Genomic DNA, 5,111 nt, shown 5'->3' with positions numbered 1-5,111 from the left:
AACGGGAGGTGATAGGAGGCACAGAAGAAACCAAAAGAGACGGAAAGAACCAACACCAGCTCAAGGGGCCTGCCCTTGTGGGCTGGGTGAATCCAAGCAGCCTGAGGTCAAAGCAGTTGCCACCCAGCCAAGAGACTGGCTGGCGGGAAGCAGAGGAGGCTGAAGGGGCGGGGGGGAGCAGGGATTAGGAATGTGTATCTCGCTGGTTACTAGGTGCTGTGTCTCTTGCTGGGAACTTCATGAAGCTGCTTTCCCTTACTCCCTGTCAGCCGATCTCCGACGTGGGTGGGGCGAATCCAAGTGGCAGGGATGCTACACTTCCTGGCAGGCCAAGCCACAGCAGCCAGCCGGGAAGCTCAAAGCTCGGAGGTAAAGTAGCCCAGAGAGAATGGGGGGTGGAAAAGTGTGTATCGCTGGTTACTGGGTGGTCTGTCTCCTGCTGGGAGTTCGGCAAAGCTGTTTTCCTGTGTTCCCTGTCTGCCAATCCCAGACAGGAGTCCAAGATGGCAGATCCACGCTCTGTTAGCGATGGGGCCCTCCACACGTATCCCTCCTCGCTGTCTGTCCTCTGTCAGTTTCTTATTCCATTTGGTGCTTGACTACACTCTTTATCTCCTCAGTTGACACTTCAGGTTCCAGGAATGACATTTGTCTCTGTTTTACTTAGTTTTTCAGGTCTTTGCTGTGGAGGGACAGAGTGGTGCTTCTGTCTATGGCAACATGTTGGCCAGAAGTGACATCCCATACAATTTCAACTAGAATCAAATCAATAACTTAATTAAACGAGATTTTGTTTCATCTACATTGGGAAGCATTCATTAAACTGACGTTTGCTTTGGGGGATATTAAGTTTGGAGGACTGCTCTGCTCTGCTCTGCAGCTGGGAGCTCAGGATGGTGGTAGAGAAGGTAAGTTTAAGCACTCTGTCCAGAAGGTGCCATAGAAAAGGTAGGGAGTGCGCCTGCTATAGAATAGGAGGGAGGGGGAGACATACTGGAACTGGAAGGGTCCGTAATATGGGAAGGCTTGGGTGATAAAAATGCTTACTGTGCTTAGCTGCTAACAGAAAGGTTGGCGGTTCAAGTCCACCCAGAGGCGCCTCAGAAAAGAGGCCTGATAATCTAGTTCTGAAAAATCAACCACTGGAAGCTCTATGGGTTATAGTTCTACTCTGACAAACATGGGGTCGCCATGAGTCAAAGTTGACTCAGTGGCAACAGTTATTTCTGGTCTGGTAAAGGCAGCTTTCCACAATGACACAGAAGAGGTGAAACCTTCCCTCCTTGGGGATCAGTTCATCTTGAATTCTAAAAAATCATCTTGAATTCTAGACTCAGATTAGGTAGACTTTTGCAGTATACAGAAATATTGAGAGGCATGAGACTCCCTTTTCTGTGGGAACAAGACAGTAGTCCTTGATTTCCCTTTAATTTGGTTTGCATAAGGGAAGCTTTCTTCTTCCAAGTCTTGAGTTTTAAATAGAAACTGGAAGGGGAAAATCCCTGTCTTTATTCAATGAAAATTGTAATACTAATTTTCACCTCATATTTCAACTATTTTGATATTACAGAATTGTGATGATAGATTGTGAAGAACACTGGGGTAGGAGGACACACCTGAGTCAGGTAGAAAGAACCTAAAAGGTTTTGCATATCTGAGACCTTAATCAGCACATGGTAATTATCTCTGCTCCACAAATGAGCTAATAATTTACTTGTCCCAACCATCCGATGAAGTGGGATTATTATTACACTCATTGGACAGATGAGGCTCAGAGATATTAAGGAACATTAATATCTCTCTGAGAGAGAGAGAGAGATTTTATTGGTTCTGTTTCTTATAAGAACACTGACTCACCCTCAAACTTAGAAAAGTGTCTGTCATCCACAAACTCAACATTCACCTTCACCATCTGATACTTCATCTCTCTGAAATCACTCAGGTTATCCCTAGCTCAGGTTCCCTTCATAAATTTAGGGGAAGTAATGATTTTTTTTTTTTTTAATGATAGCAGTTCCATAAGCACAGCCTTGAATTCTTCTGCCTAGTACTATAGATCCAGCCTTGGTGAGTCCAACACCAACCAGCCAGATTCTACTATAAACTTCAGTAGTTCCATGAACTTGGCCTAACACCTACAAGAGTGAGGCATCTCTGCTAAAGTATACCACTGCCTGGTTTCAGAGGACCCTCTCCTCTTGCCTCCGTACAAAGCCCTGACTATTGCTTGCACTCCACCAAACTCACCCTACCCTTCTCCTTGGCCCTTTAAACTTTGAGCACATCTCTCTGAAAATTTTCTCTCCTCCTGACCAGCTGAAACTTTCCTCCAGAAAATGTATGTCTTGAGAACTTTGTGAACTCCTCCTGATGGGGCTGTTGAAGAGGAGCCTAGTGGACAGGCTGAAGAGATTAGGGGTAGCCAGAGTGATCAAGACTTCTGATGCCCAGGAGAATGGAAGATGCCAAGAGGCAGAAATTCATCTTCAAAGACCTGTTTCTGAAACTTATTTAAATGCAGGTCAAAGTTTTATCATGGAGCAGTGGTAGTTTAGTGGTAGAATTCTCACCTTCCATGCAGGAGACCCAAGTTTGATACCTGGCCAATGCCCCTCATACACAGCCACCACCAGCCTGTCTTTGGAGACTTGCATGTTGCTATGATACTGAACAGATTTCATCAGAGCTTCCAGACTAAGACGGACTAGGAAGAAAGGCCTGATGATCTACTTCCAAAAATCAGCCAGTGAAAACCTTATGAATCACAACAGTCCAATCCACAACCAATCATGGGGATGGTGTAGGACTGGGCAGCATTTCTTTTCATTGTGCATGGAATCACCATGAGTCAGGGCCAACTCGGGGGCAGCTAACAACAATAGCAAGAAGCTGTTTGTTGGGTGGGTTTGAAAGGAATTGGGGTCTTCCAGTCATGATGCATAGCTTTGGAATTCCAGTTTGCACATACTCACCCAAGATGGACATCCTGTAGGAAGACTGAGGCTCAGCAGTTAGCTGACCTCTTGTACAAATTAGCATGTGAACGCTAGTCATGCAGTGACACCTGTAGCTGGTCTGATATGAGAAGAGAAATGTTGCAGAAGGATCATGCATGTGGTAAGAAGAAAGCAGAGGAATGGGAACAGAACTGTGATGAGGCCCTGAAGGATGAAGTCTGGTAACTGGAGAACGTATATGAAAGCTCCATGAGTATTTGCAGATCCGAAAAAAAAACTCATCGCTGTCAAGTCGATTATGACTCATAATGAATCTATAGGACAGGGTAGAACTGCCCCATACAGTTTCCAAGGAGGACCTGGTGGATTCAAACTGCCAATCTTTTGGTTAGCAGCTGGAGCTCTTTACCACTACACCACCGGGTTTTCCATTTGCAGACAACAAATAAATAAATAACACACTCCTTCAGTTGGGTTTTCTTGTGTTAAAAAAGTGACTAGAAAAAGAGTTAGTGAGTAGTTCCTCTTTTCCTATTATTTAGCAGGGATTGGGTAAAATACATATCATTTCTTCCTCGTGCTAAGTAGAATTAGCTTATAAAGCCATGTGGCCTTGGAGTTTTTTTAATGGAAAGAAAGTGGAAGTTTAATTGTAGATCCAATTTTTTTTAAGTTGTTGGAATATGCATCTATTTTTATTTTTGTAAGGATTTGTTAACTTCGTCCACATTTTCAAGTTCATTGGCATAAAGTTGTTCATAATATCATTTAAAAATTCATTTTAACTTTTTAATTGTAAAATGAAACACAGATACAGAAAATGACACAAATGTACAGCTTAGTGACTTTTGGTAAGACAAACACCCTTGTAACTACCTCAGGTCAAAAAATAGGACTCTGAGAGTTACCCTAAAAGTCTCTCCACATGCCCCATTCCTGTCACAGTCCCTACCCTCCCTCTAAAAGTAACCACCATCCTGGTTCTCATAATAATCACTTCCGTATGTTTCTTTAAGATTTTGTCACTCAAGAACGCATCCTGAAACAGTATAATTTAGCCTTGCTGATTTTTTAAAATTGGCCTGTCTTTTAAGCCTCTTTCAACCTACAGGTTTTCCCCTCCACTCCTTCTCCTCATAATATACCTGTTGAAGAGCACAGGGCGTTTGACCTACAGAGTTCCTCATGGTCTGGCTATGCTACGTGCATAATCGTGAGCAGATCAACAAGTTCCTCTGTCCTCTGAAAATTCTACGGATCGGTTGTGGATCCAGAGACTGTTTCAGATTCAGGTTAGATCCCTTTGGCAAGACTGCAAGTTGGGTTGTGTTCTTTCATCAGGAAGCACATAATGTTTTGTTTTGTTTTTGGTTTTTCCGGTTTTGTTTTATTGCCATTGATTGCAGATTCATTAATTCACTGGTGGTTGCAAAATGATGACACTAATTCTATAATTTCATTCATTAGCTAGAATAGTTTTATAAGTAGATGCCTCCCTCATCTACTACTTGATTACTCAGTGACATATTTAATATAGAGAAGACAGGATAAGCATTTGTTTCTTATCATATATTGACCAGTTTTCAAAGTAATGAATTGGTTCCCTGTCATCTTCTAAAGGTGACCAATTTTTTGTATTATATGAACTCAAGTATTTAACATGTTTTATGGGTTTTGATCCATTGCAATTTTTTTTAAAAAAAACTCAAATTGTGCCATGTATGGCCAGAGGAGACCTCTTCACATTGCCTCTTGTGTCCTTATGATATGACAATAGCAGCACTGTTAGCTTCTTTTATTCTCTGTGTGCTCTGAGCTCTCTATATACATTTCCTGCTCAAGAAAAGGAATCAGTCATTTCTCTAAAAAGCCCTGAATAATTTGAGTGGGAAATAGTATTTTAAGACTGCACGAAGAGCTAAGAATACTCATTGTTACTAACTTGGTCATTGTTGTTAGACCTTTTTAGTAAACTGAGTTGAGGGGGATAAATAAATATTCTTTTAAAATCAGTTTTATTGAGGTATCATTTCCATAAAGTAATATACACCCATTAAGTGTATAGTTTGATGAATTTCAACAAATGTATGTATCTTTGTAACCACCACCCCAGTCAAGATATAAAACACTTTCAGCATCCCAAAGTTATTCTAT

At 41.8% G+C, this 5,111-nt stretch overlaps 1 pseudogene; it reads left to right on the top strand.

The window, feature by feature from the left end:
- The first annotated feature begins 239 nt into the window (after nucleotides 1-239).
- Nucleotides 240-4,048, top strand: LOC104845880 (trafficking kinesin-binding protein 2-like; annotated as a pseudogene).
- The last annotated feature ends 1,063 nt before the right edge of the window (nucleotides 4,049-5,111 follow it).

The sequence above is a fragment of the Loxodonta africana genome, chromosome 3 (genome assembly GCF_030014295.1).
Source record: "Loxodonta africana isolate mLoxAfr1 chromosome 3, mLoxAfr1.hap2, whole genome shotgun sequence".
In the NCBI taxonomy this organism is placed as follows: Eukaryota; Metazoa; Chordata; class Mammalia; order Proboscidea; family Elephantidae; genus Loxodonta; species Loxodonta africana.
This window is presented reverse-complemented; position numbering and strand designations above follow the sequence as displayed.